Raw genomic sequence first — 18,000 nt, 5'->3', positions numbered from 1 at the left:
GGGGGGGCGGCCGCTGTGGTGGCGAGATGCGCCGCCGCCCGAGTCGCCCTGGGGAGGACGACGCGGGGGCCAGGATCCTTCATAGTAGACTTGGTTCTGCAAATGGCTTGAAGGTAGGAAGGGTGAAAACATGCCAAAAATGAAAGCTATAAATTTACTAGGAAGGTATCTCATATATCCCTAGACAGATATCCAAGTATCAGTGGCTAAAGGGTCCACCTGAGTATTCAAAAGTCACTCTGACAAGAGAATGAGCTCTGCACTGGCTTTGGAAGTTAGAGGTAGCATGAAATGGGCTGCCGGCTCAAGGTTTCCCGCAAAAAATTTGCACTAAAGTATCGGCATGGGTAGCAAAAGAAAATAGCCGAACAACTGAAATCTTGAACAAGAGTTTGAACACACCACACATCTTTCTATAGGAGAATCGTATCCCCAATACCAACAACACAGGTGGTGACACCCAATAGACATACTTGAGGGAGAAAATGTCACGCCATCAAAAAGAAGCCCAAGGTGGTTGAGCATGTGGGGCGTCTTGCATGTAGTACTTGTTCCAAAGGAACCAAACCCACGGGGTGTCATGCTTATGAAGGAATTTGTGTATGACCTTAAGTAACAAACCTCGAATTTGTATTCGTAGGTTAAGCACGCCTAGCCCACCATGATTTTACGACGGCAGATCATGTCTCAGGTAGCAGGAGACGAATCGCGGCCATTGCAATCAGCCGATCAACAGTTTTAGGACACAAATTCAAATATCTTAACCGGGAGCTTTAACACACACACACACATGGAAAACGTCATAAAGGAAGACAAAGCAAAGTTGACGAGGGTGAAGTTACCACCACAATTAAGTCAAACTACAATATCGGTTAATCTCATTTCAACTCTATCAGCAAGTGGCATGAGCTCAGACACCGACAGATGAGTGGTACCCACTGGCATACCAAGGGTATGTGAAATGCATGGTTCTAATCCAAGAATATTATCCTAGTGATCATCTCGTTGAGCTTCAAAGTCAATGGGGATAGCTAGGATTTGTGGAAGTTGATCTTTAAGCTGGTAGATGTGGCATAAGCGTTCAGGATTCCTTGCAAATTAAGTAACTGTGTGTCATCGGCTAGGAGGATAATAATATTATTGTTGGCATACTGGATCACTGTGAAATCCTCTATAGCAGGTTGGTCAATAGGAAGTGACAACAAGCCCTCAAGCACAGAGTAAAATTGATAGCTTACAGTAAAAGATCTGCGGAAAGTACAAATAAAAAGGGGGGTCTCACTTACGAACTCCTCAGAGTTGGGAATGCCATTAAGAACTTAGGAAGCACCTGATTCTAGGACAAGCTTCATCCACATAATCCATCTCTCATCAAAGCCTTTGTGGTGAAGCATAGATAGGATAGTGTGATGTTCGATTGTATCATATGCTTTCTCGAAGTCCAATTTTAAGGATGAAAATCTCTCTCCTAGAAGCATGGCACTAATCAATAAGTTCAAAGACCTAGCCAAGGCCATCATGTATAACACGACCCTTCATAAAGTCGTATTGGTTGTGATGGACAACTTCCAGAATCACCGATTTTAGATTATCGGCTAGGATATCAGTGAGTATCTTGAGGGCTGAGATAAGTAAAGAATTTGGCTGGTTTGCATTAACTGATTCAGGTGATAGTATTGGGCACTAAAGTGATCAAGGATTGATTACGGCTCTATAAATCAATCTTCCTTGCCTAGAGTAAGCAGACTCAGTAAAAATCCAAGGGCAATAATGTGCCAGCAAGTCTTGTGGAATTGACCATTAGAACCATCTGGCCCAGGAGCATGATCAGCTGAATTTTCATAAAGGCATTTCCTAATTCTTCATGGGTGAGGGCCAAGAAACATGCTCTAAATCCTCAACACATTGTATTAAATTAGCAAGATCAAAACACATGTTAGGAGGGAAAGAGACTCCCATTCATTTCTTCAACTCCGCATAAAAAGGATGTGCCTTCTCTGAATGTGATTCCAGCCCACAACCATCGGGCATTGAGACTAAAGCAAATGAGTTGCACGTTGAAAGGACATGCGGTGCCCCCATGTGTGGTTTTGGTAATTGATGACATTTCTCTATGGACTAATTGTTGTATTGAGTTATATTTGAAGGATTTGTCCATAGGCTTTTCTTGAAGTCCATATGTTGGTTTCAAGGAGTTTATGAGTTGACCAAGGTGTTATTAAGGAATTATCCAAAGATTGGTCATGTGAGTGTTGAGCTTATTGCAAGAATGTCTTGAAGAAGAAGAGTGTGTGATCATTCATGTCTACCTTCAAGACATCATCCAAATGAAGAGAGTTGGAAAGATTCAAGGTTGTCCAAGACTAAGTCAAGAGTAAATCAAGTTGATCAACACACAAAGTGTACAAGATGTACCTAGGGATCAAGTTATCCCATGGTATGGTTGTTGTGTGCAAGTTCAAGTGGAGCATCACGAAGAGATCATTCTTGAAGCTTGCCGTTCATTGTGGTGTCAATGGACTTGAGAAGATGTGCCAAAGAACGGCTCTGTTGGGGAACGTAGTAATTTCAAAAAATTTCCTACGCACACGCAAGATCATGGTGATGCATAGCAACGAGAGGGGAGAGTGTTGTCTACGTACCCACGCAGACCGACTGCGGAAGCGTTGACGCAACGTAGAGGAAGTAGTTGTACGTCTTCCCGATCCGACCGATCCAAGCACCGTTACTCCGGCACCTCCGAGTTCTTAGCACACGTACAACTCGATGACGCTCCCCGGGCTCCGATCCAGCAAAGCTTCGGGGATGAGTTCCGTCAGCACAACGGCGTGGTGACGATGATGATGTTCTACCGACGCAGGGCTTCGCCTAAGCACTACAATGATATGATCAAGGTGGAATATGGTGGCAGGGGGCACCGCACACGGCTAAGGAACGATCTCAAGGATCAACTTGTGTGTCCTAGGGTGCCCCCTTGCCTCCGTATATAAAGGAGCCAAGGGGAGGGGTGCGGCCGGCCAAGGAGGGCGCGCCAAGGGAGTCCTACTCCCTCTGGGAGTAGGACCCCCCCCCCCCAATCCTAGTTGGAATAGGATTCCTTGAGGGGGGAAAGAGAGAGAGGGGGCCGACCACCTCTCCTTGTCCTAATAGGACTAGGGGAGGGGGGAGGCGCATGGCCCACCTTGGGCTGCCCCTTTCTCCTTTCCACTAAAACCCACTAAGGCCCATATAGCTCCCGGGGGGGTTTCCGGTAACCTCCCGGTACTCCGGTAAAATCCCGATTTCACCCGGAACACTTCCAATATCCAAACATAGGCTTCCAATATATCAATCTTTATGTCTCGACCATTTCGAGACTCCTCGTCATGTCCATGATCACATCCAGGACTCTGAACAATCTTCGATACATCAAAATGCATAAACTCATAATAACTGTCATCGTAACGTTAAGCGTGCGGACCCTACGGTTCGAGAACAATGTAGACATGACCGAGACACGTCTCCGGTCAATAACCAATAGCGGGACCTGGATTCCCATATTGGCTCCTACATATTCTACAAAGATCTTTATCGGTCAGACCGCATAACAACATACGTTGTTCCCTTTGTCATCGGTATGTTACTTGCCCGAGATTCGATCGTCGGTATCCAATACCTAGTTCAATCTCGTTACCGGCAAGTCTCTTTACTCGTTCCATAATACATCATCTTGTAACTAACTCATTAGTTGTAATGCTTGCAAGGCTTATGTGATGTGCATTACTGAGAGGGCCCAGAGATACCTCTCCGACAATCGGAGTGACAAATCCTAATCTCGAAATACGTGAACCCAACATCTACCTTTGGAGACACCTGTAGAGTTCCTTTATAATCACCCAGTTATGTTGTGACGTTTGGTAGCACACAAAGTGTTCCTCCGGTAAACGGGAGTTGCATAATCTCATAGTCATAGGAACATGTATAAGTCATGAAGAAATCAATAGCAACATACTAAACGATCGGGTGCTAAGCTAATGGAATGGGTCATGTCAATCAGATCATTCAACTAATGATGTGACCTCGTTAATCAAATAACAACTCTTTGTCTATGGTTAGGAAACATAACCATCTTTTATTAACGATCTAGTCAAGTAGAGGCATACTAGTGACACTCTGTTTGTCTATGTATTCACACATGTATTATGTTTCCGGTTAATACAATTCTAGCATGAATAATAAACATTTATCATGATATAAGGAAATAAATAATAACTTTATTATTGCCTCTAGGGCATATTTCCTTCAGTCTCCCACTTGCACTAGAGTCAATAATCTAGATCACATCGCCATGTGATTTAACATCAATAGTTCACATCTTTATGTGATTGGTTCACATCTCCATGTGACTAACACCCAAAGGGTTTACTAGATTCAATAATCTAGTTCACATCGCTATGTGATTAAGACCCAAAAAGTGATCATGTTTTTCTTGTGAGAGAAGTTTAGTCAACGGGTCTGCCACATTCAGATCCGCATGTATTTTGCAAATTTCTATGTCAACAATGCACTGCATGGAGCTACTCTAGCTAATTGCTCCCACTTTCAATATGTATCCAGATTGAGACTTAGGGTCATCTGGATCAGTGTCAAAACTTGCATCGACGTAACCCTTTACGACGAACCTTTTTGTCACGTCCAGAATCAAGAAACATATCCTTATTTCACTAAGGATAATTCTGACCGCTGTCCAGTGATCTACTCCTAGATCACTATTGTACTCCATTGCCAAATCAGTGCAGGGTATACAATAGATCTGGTATACAGCATGACATACTTTATAGAACCTATGGCCAAGGCATAGGGAATGACTTTCATTCTCTTTCTATCTTCTGCCGTGGTCGGGCTTTGAGTCTTACTCAACTTCACACCTTGTAATACAGGCAAGAACTCTTTCTTTGACTGCTCCATTTTGAACTACTTCAAAATCTTGTCAAGGTATGTACTCATTGAAAAAACTTATCAAGCGTCTTGATCTATCTCTATAGATCTTGATACTCAATATGTAAGCAGCTTCACCGAGGTCTTTCTTTGAAAAACTCCTTTCAAACACTCCTTTATGCTTTGCAGAATAATTCTACATTATTTCCGATCAACAATATGTCATTCACATATACTTATCAGAAATGCTGTAGTGCTCCCACTCACTTTCTTGTAAATACAGGCTTCACCGCAAGTCTGTATAAAACTATATGCTTTGATCAACTTATCAAAGCATATATTCCAACTCCGAGATGCTTGCACCAGTCCATAGATGGATCGCTGGAGCTTGTATATTTTGTTAGCACCCTTAGGATTGACAAAACCTTCTGGTTGCATCATATACAACTCTTCTTTAATAAATCCATTAAGGAATGCAGTTTTGTTTATCCATTTGCCAGATTTCATAAAACGCGGCAATTGCTAACATGATTCGGACAGACTTAAGCATAGATACGAGTGAGAAACTCTCATCGTAGTCAACACTTTGAACTTGTCGAAAACCTTTTGCGACAATTCTAGCTTTGTAGATAGTAACACTACTATCCATGTCTGTCTTCCTCTTGAAGATCCATTTATTAACAATGGCTTGCCGATCCTCGGGCAAGTCCACCAAAGTCCACACTTTGTTCTCATACATGGATCCTATCTCAGATTTCATGGCCTCAAGCCATTTATCGGAATCTGGGCTCATCATCGCTTCCTCATAGTTCGTAGGTTCGTCATAGTCAAGTAACATGACCTCCAGAATAGGATTACCGTACCACTCTGGTGCGGATCTCACTCTGGTTTACCTACGAGATTCAGTAGTATCTTGTCCTTAAGTTTCATGATCATCATCATTAGCTTCCTCACTAATTGGTATAGGTGTCACAGAAACAGTGTTCTGTGACGTACTACTTTCCAATAAGGGAGCAGGTACAGTTACCTTGTCAAGTTCTACTGTCCTCCCACTCACTTCTTTCGAGAGAAACTCCTTCTCTAGAAAGGATCCATTATAAGCAACGAATGTCTTGCCTTAGGATCTGTGATAGAAGGTGTACCCAACAGTCTCCTTTGGGTATCCTATGAAGACATATTTCTCCAATTTGGGTTTGAGCTTATCAGGATGAAACTTTTTCTCATAAGCATCGCAACCCCAAACTTCAAGAAACGACAACTTTGGTTTCTTGCCAAACCATAGTTCATAAGGCGTCGTCTCAACGGATTTAGATGGTGCCCCTTTTTAACGTGAATGCAGCTGTCTCTAATGCATGACCCCAAAAACGATAGTGGTAAATCGGTAAGAAACATCATAGATTGCACTATATCCAATAAAGTACGGTTATGACGTTCGGACACACCATTATGCTATGGTGTTCCAGGTGGCGTGAGTAGTGAAACTATTTCACATTGTTTTAACTGAAGACCAAACTCGTAACTCAAATACTCTTTTCCACGATCAGATTGTAGAAACTTTATTTTCTTGTTACGATGATTTTCCACTTCACCCTGAAATTATATGAACTTTTCAAATGTATCAGACTTCTATTTCATTAAGTAGATATACCCATATCTGCTCAAATCATCTGTGAAGGTCAGACAATAATGATACCCACTGCAAGCCTTAACTATTCATCGGACCACATACATCAGTATGTATGATTTCCAACAAATCTGTTGCTTGCTCCATTGTTCCGGAGAACGGCGTTTTAGTCATCTTGCCCAAAAGGCATGGTTCGCAAGCATCAAGTGATTCATAATCAAGTGATTCCAAAAGCCCATCAGCATGGAGTTTCTTCATGCGCTTTACACCAATATGACCTAAACGGCAGTGCCACAAATAAGTTGCACTATCATTATTAACTTTGCATCTTTTGGTTTCAATATTATGAATATGTGTATCACTACGATCGAGATCCAACGAACTTGTTTCATTGGGTGTATGACCATCGAAGGTTTTATTCATGTAAACAGAACAACAATTATTCTCTGACTTTAATGAATAACCGTATTGCAATAAACATGATCAAATCATATTCATGCTCAACGCAAACACCAAATAACACTTATTTAGGTTCAACACTAATCCCAAAATTATAGGGAGTGTGCGATGATGATCATATCAATCTTGGAACCACTTCCAACACACATCGTCACTTCACCCTTAACTAGTCTCTGTTTATTCTGCAACTCCTGTTTCGAGTTACTACTCTTAGCAATTGAACCAGTATCAAATACTGAGGGGTTTCTATAAACACTAGTAAAGCACACATCAATAACATGTATATCAAATATACTTTTGTTCACTTTGCCATCCTTCTTATCCGCCAAATACTTGGGGCAGTTCCGCTTCCAGTGACCAGTCCCTTTGCAGTAGAAGCACTTAGTCTCAGGCTTAGGACCACACTTGGGCTTCTTCACTTGAGCAGCAACTTGCTTGCCGTTCTTCTTGAAGTTCCCCTTCTTCCCTTTTGCCCTTTTCTTGAAACTAGTGGTCTTGTCAACCATCAACACTTGATGTTCTTTCTTGATTTCTACCTTCGTCAATTTCAGTATCGCGAAGAGCTCAGGACTTTACTTTCATCATCCCTTGCATATTATAGTTCATCATGAAGTTCTACTAACTTGGTGATGGTGACTAGAGAATTCTGTCAATCACTATCTTATCTGGAAGATTAACTTCCACTTGATTCAAGCGGTCGTAGTACCCAGACAATATGAGCACATGCTCACTAGTTGAGCGATTCTCCTCCATCTTTTAGCTATAGAACTTGTTGGAGACTTCATATCTCTCAACTCGGCTATTTGCTTGAAATATTAACTTCAACTCCTGGAACATCTTATATGGTCCATGACGTTCAAAACGTCTTTGAAGTCCCGATTCTAAGCCGTTAAGCATGGTGCACTAAACTATCAAGTAGTCATCATATTGAGCTAGCCAAACTTTCATAACGTTTGCATCTGCTCCTGCAATAGGTCTGTCACCTAGCGGTGCATCAAGGACATAATTCTTCTGTGCAGCAATGAGGATAAACCTCAGATCACGGATCCAATCCGCATCATTGCTACTAACATCTTTCAACACAATTTTCTCTAGGAACATATCAAAATAAACATATGAAAGCAACAACGCGAGCTATTGATCTACAACATAGATATGCTAATACTACCAGGACTAAGTTCATGATAAATTAAAGTTCAATTAATCATATTACTTAAGAACTCCCACTTAGATAGACATCCCTCTAATCCTCTAAGTGATCACGTGATCCAAATCAACTAAACCATAACCGATCATCACGTGAAATGGAGTAGCTTTCAACGGTGAACATCACTATGTTGATCATATCTACTATATGATTCACGCTCGACCTTTCGGTCTCAGTGTTCCGAGGCCATATCTGCATATGCTAGGCTCATCAAGTTTAACCTGAGTATTCTACGTGTGCAAAACTGGCTTGCACCCGTTGTAGATGGACGTAGAGCTTATCACACCCGATCATCACGTGGTGTCTGGGCACGACGAACTTTGGCAGCGGTGCATACTCAGGGAAAACACTTTTTATCTTGAAATTTAGTGAGAGATCATCTTATAAAGCTACCATCGAATCAAGCAAAATAAGATGTATAAAAGATAAACATCACATGCAATCAAAATATGTGAGATGATATGGCCATGATCATCTTGCGCCTTTGATCTCCATCTCCAAAGTATCGTCATGATTTCATCGTCAATGGCATGACACCATGATCTCCATCATCTTGATCTATATCAATGTGTCGTCACATGGTCGTCTCGCCAACAATTGCTCTTGCAACTATTGCTATCGCATAGCGATAAAGTAAAGCAATTATTTGGCGCTTGCATCTTATGCAATAAAGAGACAACCATAAGGCTTTTGCCAGTTGCCGATAACTTCAACAAAGCATGATCATCTCATACAACAACTTATATCTCATCACGTTTTGACCATATCACATCACAACATGCCCTGCAAAAACAAGTTATACGTCCTCTACTTTGTTGTTGCAAGTTTTACGTGGCTGCTACGGGATTAAGCAAGAACCAATCTCACCTACGCATCAAAACCACAACGATAGTTTGTCAATTTGACTCTGTTTTAACCTTCGCAAGGACCGGGCGTAGCCACACTCGGTTCAACTAAAGTTGGAGAAACAGTCACCCGCAAGTCACCTATGTGCAAAGCACGTCGGGGAAACCGGTCTCGCGTAAGCATACGCGTAATGTCGGTCCGGGCCGCTTCATCCAACAATACCACCGAACCAAAGTTTGACATGCTAGTAGGCAATATGACTTATATCGCCCACAACTCACTTGTGTTCTACTCGTGCATATAACATCAAACCATAAAACCTAGGCTCGGATGCCACTGTTGGGGAACGTAGTAATTTCAAAAAATTTCCTACGCACACGCAAGATCATGGTGATGCATAGCAACGAGAGGGGAGAGTGTTGTCTACGTACCCACGCAGACCGACTGCGGAAGCGTTGACACAACGTAGAGTAAGTAGTCGTACGTCTTCCCGATCTGACCGATCCAAGCACCATTACTCCGGCACCTCCGAGTTCTTAGCACACGTACAGCTCGATGACGCTCCCTGGGCTCCGATCCAGCAAAGCTTCGGGGATGAGTTCCGTCAGCACAATGGCGTGGTGACGATGATGATGTTCTACCGACGCAGGGCTTCGCCTAAGCACTACAACAATATGATCGAGGTGGAATATGGTGGCAGGGGGCACCGCACACGGCTAAGGAACGATCTCAAGGATCAACTTGTGTGTCCTAGGGTGCCCCCTGCCTCCGTATATAAAGGAGCCAAGGGGAGGGGTGCGGCCGGCCAAGGAGGGCGCGCCAAGGGAGTCCTACTCCCTCTGGGAGTAGGATTCCCCCCAATCCTAGTTGGAATAGGATTCCTTGAGGGGGGAAAGAGAGAGAGGGGGCCGGCCACCTCTCCTTGTCCTAATAGGACTAGGGGAGGGGGGAGGCGCGCGGCCCACCTTGGGCTGCCCCTTTCTCCTTTCCACTAAAGCCCACTAAGGCCTAAACCCGGGCATGGGCAGCCCGGCCCGAGCCCGGCCCGAAAAACCCGGGCCGGGCCGGGCCGGGCTTGACACTCGGGCCGGGCTCGGGCTTTGTTTTGCAGCCCGAAAGGTAGTTCAGGCCGGGCTCGGGCTTCTCTTTTTCTATTTTTCGGGCCGGGCTTTCGGGCTTCGGGCCGGGCTTGCACGTACACGTACTAAAAACAGCGTTCGGGCCGGGCTTTCGGGCTTCGGGCTTGATTTCGGGCCAGGCTCGGGCTTGATTTCAGGGAGTATTTCGGGCTTCGGGCCGGGCTCGGGCTTGAGAAATGAAGGTCGGGCTTTTACAAGCCCGGCCCGAAACCCGGCCCGGCCCGACGTTTGCCCAGGTTTACTAAGGCCCATATAGCTCCCGGGGGGGTTTCCGGTAACCTCCCGGTACTCCGGTAAAATCCCGATTTCACCCGGAACACTTCCGATATCCAAACATAGGCTTCCAATGTATCAATCTTTATGTCTCGATCATTTCGAGACTCCTCGTCATGCCCATGTATCAATCTTTATGTCCGTTTGCAGAAGTTGTGTCAGTTTTGGTGTCCTTAAAAAAGCTACAACGGTATTACCGCTCGTGGGAGCGGTACTACCGCTTGGAGAGGATGTAATTTTTTACTACCGCTCTTGGGAGCGGTACTACCGCGGCTACTTCTGTGGATACTTCTGCTCCGGACCAAAAACTCGTCTCAAGACCAGCGGTGGTAGGCACGGATGTATTTTTTTAGCACCACTCGCAAGCAGTAGTACCGCTACCCTTTGAGGTAGTACTGCTACCCCTAGCGGTAGTACCATGAGGACGAGCGGTAGTGCCGCTCTATGCGGGCTGTGAGCATAACAGTTGGATTTTTCCTCACCTATAAAAGAGGGTCTTCTTCCCCAATGAACATAATCCTTTGAGCTCGTGTTCTTCCCCCATTGTTGACCTTATTTGAGCTTGCTATCTCTCAATCCCTCCATGGATTCTTGCTAGTTTTGGGGGGAAAAGAGAGAGGAGATCTAGATCCACATTTTCACCAATCACTTTCTCCTCTATGTGAAGGGAACCCCTTGGATCTAGATCTTGGAGTTCTTGGTGTTCTCCTTCTTGTTCTTCCTCCCATTTCCCTCCCTAACATTAGTTGTTTTGGTGGGGAGAGAAGGACATGGGCACTTCGTGTGCCCTTGCCATTGCATTTGGTGCATAGGTTTGAGTTCTCCATGGTGATACATGGAAGTTACAAGTTGAGAAGCTTATTACTCTTGGGTGCTTGGTACCCTTGAGCTTGTTCCTCTTGGGTGCTTGGGCGCCCTAGACGGTTGGTGGTGTTTAGAGCTCAATCATTGTGGTGTAAAGCTCCGGGCAAGCCTCGAGGTCTCCAATTAGGTTGTGGAGATTGCCCCGAGCAATTTGACGGGTTTCGGTGACCGCCCCAACGGTTGCCAAAGTGTACGGGTTCGGTGACCGCCCCCAAGGGTTGCCATTTGTACGGGTTCAGTGACCGCCCTCAAGGGTCCCTTAGTGGAATCACGACATCTTGCATTGTGCAAGGGCGTGAGGAGATTACGGTGGCCCTAATGGCTTCTTGGGGAGCATTGTGCCTCCACACAGCTCCAAACGGAGGTTAGCATACGCAAGGGTGTGAACTTCGGGATACATCGTCATCTCCGTATGCCTCGGTTATCTCTTACCCGAGCCCTTTACTTATGCACTTTACTTTGTGATAGCCATATTGTTTCTTGTCATATATCTTGCTATCACATAGTTGTTTATCTTGCTTAGCATAAGTTGTTGGTGCATATAGGTGAGCCTAGTTGTTGTAGGTTTTGTGCTTGACAAATTAACCGCTAGGTTTATTCCACATTTGTTCAAGCCTAAACCATAATTATTTTAAAGCGCCTATTCACCCCCCTCTAGGCGACATCTCAATTTTTCAATTGGTATCAGAGCAAGGTTTCTCTTTTTAGGGCTTAACCGCCTAGATAGTAAGGATGTCTACTAGGGGTTTAGGATTCTCTGACACTCTTAGTTTTGATGGCACAAATTTTGATGTTTGGGTAATTCACATGCTTAATCTCTTTAGGGTCATGGATCCAAATTTAGAGCGAATTGTAGATATGGGTTTTTCTCCTCCAAAGGACCCCCAAAGATTATATTTAGAGGATGAGAAAAACTCTTATCTCAATGCTCAAGCTTCTAATGTGTTTTCAATGCTTTGAGCAATGTAGGTATATTTCAACTCATGCCGTTCCGGGATTCTCATGAGTTGTGGACAAAGCTTCAAGATAAATACGGTGTGTCCAAGATTTGTGGGGATGGTTGTTCTCCCTCCACCTCCGGCTGTGTTTCCTTCTCAGCTTCTTCTACTTCACCTACATGTGGATTGCCACAAGGTAATGCTATGGTGAGTAGTGTTGGTCATTGCAATGATGATAGTGTGCTTGTTCTTGGTGATCCGTCATCATTATCTTATTGCAATGGTCTTTGTTTGGAATTTAACACTTCGAGCACCTTACATGTTTCACACGCTTGTGTTGATAGTCCTTGCATATCATGTAGAAATTGCTTGCTCAAATCTCATGATGATATGCTTGCTATGACTTGTTGCCATGATAAAAATGTATCTATTTCCTCGAGTTGTTGTTCTAACAATGTAGAGGAAACTCAACACTCCATGGAACAAGATGTGGTCTTAAATGGTGCTTCAAGGGATCCTACATCATCATCTATTGCTTTATGCCTTATGGCTAAGGCTCCAAAGGTATCTCCTACTTTGAACCCCAATATGTCTCTTGATGATGATGTTAATGCTAATGATGATGAGGATAATGATGAAGAGAATGATAATGTTGCATCCTTAAAAATTAAGGGGAAATGGTCTTTAAAGCTCTTCATAAAAATAAAATTCCTCATTCCAACTTCATGGAAATCATGTCCATTGCCGTTGAGAGCACGAATTATATTGAGGAGTTGGAATCTCATCTTGAGGAGCATGAGGTCACGATTGATAAAGTGGAAGGTCATGAGCATGATTACACTAATGAGATTGCGGACCTCAGCTCTTGAAATTGAACAAACCACCAAGAAATCTCTTGAGGAGACTTTTGCTCTAGAACTATCTAGAGTGAAGGAATCTCATGATAGAGCCCTTGAGGTGGCCAATGATTTTGAAACTAAAAATGACAAGCTTGAAGTTGCGCATGCTAAACTCCTTGAGGACTTTGGGCACCTCAAAAATGGCTCAAGGGTCATTAAGAGTGAGCTCATCAAACTCACCGAGTCTCATGCACAACTTAAAGCTTCATATTCAAAAGAGCTTGCCAAGTTGCCTTCTCATCTTGCTATTATTGATGATGCTTGTGCTACTAACTCTACTACTTGTGAAGCATCCATTTTGAAGGAGAATGTTGAGCTACGGGCTCAACTTGAGTTGCTATATAGCAATTATGGGAAATTGGAAGAAAGTCATGAAAATCTCTCAAGCTTTGATACGTCCATTCTGCATCATGCTTTTATATCGATATTTATCGCATTATGGTTCACTTTATGTCACAATACTTATGGCTATTCTCTCTTATTTTACAAGGTTTACATAAGGAGGGAGAATGCCGGCAGCTGGAATTCTGGTCTGGAAAAGGAGCAAATATTAGAGACCTATTCTGCGCAACTCCAAAAGTCCTGAAACTCCACGGAACGTCTTAACATAAATAAAGAAAAATCCACGCCAAAGATGAAGGCCAGGGGGCCCACACCCTGCTCACGAGGGTGGGGGGCGCCCCCCCTAGGGTGCGCCCCCTACCTCGTGGGCCCCCCTGGTGGCTCTCCAACGCCCATCTTCTCCTATATGAGGTCCTTCGATGAGAAAAAAATAGAGAGAAACTTTTTGGGACAAGACTCCGCCACCACGAGGCGGAACCTTGGCGGATCCAATCTAGAGCTCCGGCAGAGCTGTTCTGCCGGGGAAACTTCCCTCCGAGAGGGGGAAATCATCACCATCGTCAACACTAACGCTCCTCTCATCGGGAGAGGGCAATCTCCATCAACATCTTCACCAGCATCATCTCATCTCAAAACCCTAGTTCATCTCTTGTATCCAATTCTTGTCTCAAAGTCCGGGATTGGTGCTAGTAGGTTGCTAGTAGTGTTGATTACTCCTTGTAATTGATGCTAGTTGGTTTATTTGGTGGAAGATCATATGTTCAGATCCTATATGCATATTATTACCCCTCTGATTATGAACATGAATATGCTTTGTGAGTAATTACGTTTGTTCCTGAGGACAAGGGAGAAGTCTTGCTATGAGTAGTCATGTGAATTTGGTATTCATTTGATATTTTGATAAGATGTATGTTGTCTAGCCTCTAGTGGTGTTATGTGAACGTCAACTACATAACGCTTCACCATTACTTGGGCCTAGAGGAAGGCATTGGGAAGTAATAAGTAGATGATGGGTTGCTAGAGTGACAGAAGCTTAAACCCTAGTTTATGCGTTGCTTCGTAAGGGGCTGATCTGGATCCATATGTTTCATGCTATGGTTAGGTTTACCTTAATACTTTTGTTGTAGTTGCGGATGCTTGCAATAGAGGTTAATCATAAGTGGGATGCTTGTTCAAGTAAGAGCAGCACCCAAGCACCGGTCCACCCACATATCAAATTATCAAAGTATCGAACGCGAATCATATGAACGTGATGAAAACTAGCTTGACGATATTCCCATGTGTCCTCGGGAGCGCTTTTCCTATTATAAGAGTTTGTTCCGGCTTGTCCTTTGCTACAAAAGGATTGGGCCACCTTGCTGCACTTTATTTACTTTTGATACTTGTTGCTCGTTACAATCTATCTTATCACAAAACTATCTGTTACCACTTATTTCAGTACTTGCAGAGAATACCTTGCTGAAAACCGCTTATCATTTCCTTCTGCTCCTCGTTGGGTTCGACACTCTTACTTATCGAAAGGACTATGATAGATCCCCTATACTTGTGGGTCATCAAGACTCTTTTCTGGCACCGTTGCCGGGGGGTGTAGCGCCTTTGGTAGGTGGAATTTGGTAAGGAAAAATTTATATAGTGTTCTGAAATTTACTGTCACTTGTTACTATGGAAAGTAATTCTCTGAGGGGCTTGTTCGGGGTATCTTCACCCCGTCCAGTAGAGGAAAGAGTTGCTCCTCAACCTACTGAACCTATTGAAAATGAAATTCCTTATGAGTATCCTTTGGGTATGATAGAAAAACTGCTAGCTAATCCTTTTACAGGAGATGGAACAAAGCATCCTGATGAGCACTTAATATATGTGGATGAAGTTTGTGGATTATTTAAGCTTGCAGGTATACCCGATGATGTTGCTAAGAAGAAGGTCTTCCCTTTATCTTTGAAGGGAGACGCATTGATATGGTATAGGCTATGTGATGATATGAGATCATGGGACTATAAAAGATTGAAGCTGGAATTTCATCAAAAGTATTACCCTATGCATCTTGTTCATCGTGATCGCAATTATATATATAATTTCTGGCCTCGTGAAGGAGAAAGCATCGCTCAAGCTTGGGGGAGGCTTAAATCAATGTTATATTCATGCCCCAATCATGATCTCTCAAGAGAAATAATTATGCAAAGTTTTTATGCTCGGCTTTCTGAAAACAATCACACCATGCTCGATACTTCTTGTGCTAGCTCTTTTATGATGAAGACTATTGAATTCAGATGGAATTTATTGGATAGAATTAAACGCAACTCTGAAGACTGGGACCTCAACGAAGTTAAGGAGTCAGGTATGACACCTAAGTTTGATTGTGTTAAATATTTTATGGATACCGATATTTTCTGTAAGTTTAGCACTAAATATGGACTTGACTCTGAGATAGTAGCTTCTTTCTGTGAATCTTTTGCTACTTATGTTGATCTCCCTAAGGAGAAGTGGTTCAAATATCATCCTCCCATAGAAGTAAAAGTAGCTGCACCTATTAAAGTTGAAGAAAATACTGTCACTTATAATGATCATGTTGTTCCTACTTCTTATATTGAGAAACCACCTTTCCCTGTTAGAATAAAGGATCATGCTAAAGCTTCAACTATTGTTCGTAAAAGCAATATTAGAACTTATAAACCTCCTGAACAAGTTAAAGTAGAACCTAATATTTCTATTGTTAAAGATCTCTTGTCTGATAATATTGATGGGCATGTTATTCAGTTCGAAGGTGAAACTGCTAGAATTGCTAAACCTTGTGCTAAAGATAAACATAGACCTGTGGTAGGTGTTCCTATTATTTCTGTTAAAATAGGAGATCATTGTTATCATGGCTTATGTGATATGGGTGCTAGTGCTAGTGTTGCACCTGTTGAGTTAGAAGATATTGATGTTACTATTAAACTTGCCAATAGAGATACTATTTCACCAATTGGAATTGTTAGAGATGTTGAAGTCTTGTGTGGGAAAACTAAATATCCTGCTGATTTTCTTGTTCTTACTTCCCCACAAGATAGCTTTTGTCCCATTATATTTGGTAGACCCTTCTTAAGTACTGTTAATGCTACCATAGATTGCAAAAAGAATGTTGTTACTGTTGGCTTGGATGATATGGTTCATGAGTTTAATTTCTCTAAATTTAGTAAACAACATCGTGAGGAAGAATTACCTAGTAAGGATGAAATTATTGGTCTTGCTTCTATTGCCGTACCTCCTAGTGATCCTTTAGAACACTATTTGCTAGACCATGAAAATGATATGTTCATGAATGAAAGAAGGGAAATAGATGAAGTATTCTTTAAACAAGAACCTATTCTGCATCACAACTTGCCTGTTGAAATCTTAGGGGATCCTCCTCCACCCAAGGGTGATCCCGTGTTTGAGCATAAACCTTTGCCTGATAATCTTAAATATGCTTATCTTGATGAAAAGAAGATATATCCTATTATTATTAGTGCTAACCTTTCAGAGCATGAAGAAGAAAGATTAGTGAAAACTCTGAAGAAGCACCTTGCTGCTATTGGATATACTCTTGATGATTTTAAGGGCATTAGTCCCACTCTATGTCAACATAAAATAAATTTCGAAGCAGATGCCAAACCAGTTCGTGATCCTCAACGACGTCTGAATCCTAAAATGAAAGAAGTGGTAAGAAAAGAAATACTAAAGATTCTAGAGGTAGGTATAATCTATCCCGTTGCTGATAGTGAGTGGGTAAGTCCTGTCCATTGTGTCCCTAAGAAGGGAGGTATTACTGTTGTCCCTAATGATAAAGACGAATTGATTCCACAAAGAATTATCACAGGTTATAGGATGGTAATTGATTTCCACAAATTAAATAAAGCTACTAAGAAAGATCATTACCCCTTACCTTTTATTGATCAAATGGTAGAAAGATTATGCAAACATGCACACTATTGCTTTCTAGATGGTTATTCCGGTTTCTCTCAAATAGCTGTGTCGGCTAGAGATCAATCAAAGACTACTTTTACATGCCCTTTTGGTACTTTTGCTTATAGACGTATGCCTTTTGGTTTATGTAATGCACCTGCTACCTTTCAAAGATGCATTATGGCTATATTCTCTGACTTTTGTTAAAAGATTTGTGAGGTTTTCATGGACGACTTTTCCGTCTATGGTTCCTCTTTTGATGATTGCTTGAGTAATCTTGATCGAGTTTTGCAGAGATGTGAAGAAACTAATCTTGTCTTGAATTGGGAAAAGTGCCACTTTATGGTTAATGAAGGTATTGTCTTGGGGCACAAAGTTTCTGAAAGAGGTATTGAAGTTGATAAAGCCAAGGTTGATGCTATTGAAAAGATGCCATGCCCCAAGGACATCAAAGGTATAAGAAGTTTCCTTGGTCATGCCGGATTTTACAGGAGGTTCATCAAGGACTTCTCAAAAATTTCTCGGCCTCTAACTAATTTATTGCAAAAAGATGTACCATTTGTCTTTGATG

Source organism: Triticum dicoccoides, chromosome 1A, assembly GCF_002162155.2.
Source record: "Triticum dicoccoides isolate Atlit2015 ecotype Zavitan chromosome 1A, WEW_v2.0, whole genome shotgun sequence".
Taxonomy (NCBI): Eukaryota; Viridiplantae; Streptophyta; class Magnoliopsida; order Poales; family Poaceae; genus Triticum; species Triticum dicoccoides.
The sequence above is the reverse complement of the archived record's forward strand: the minus strand, read 5'-3'. Positions refer to the sequence as shown.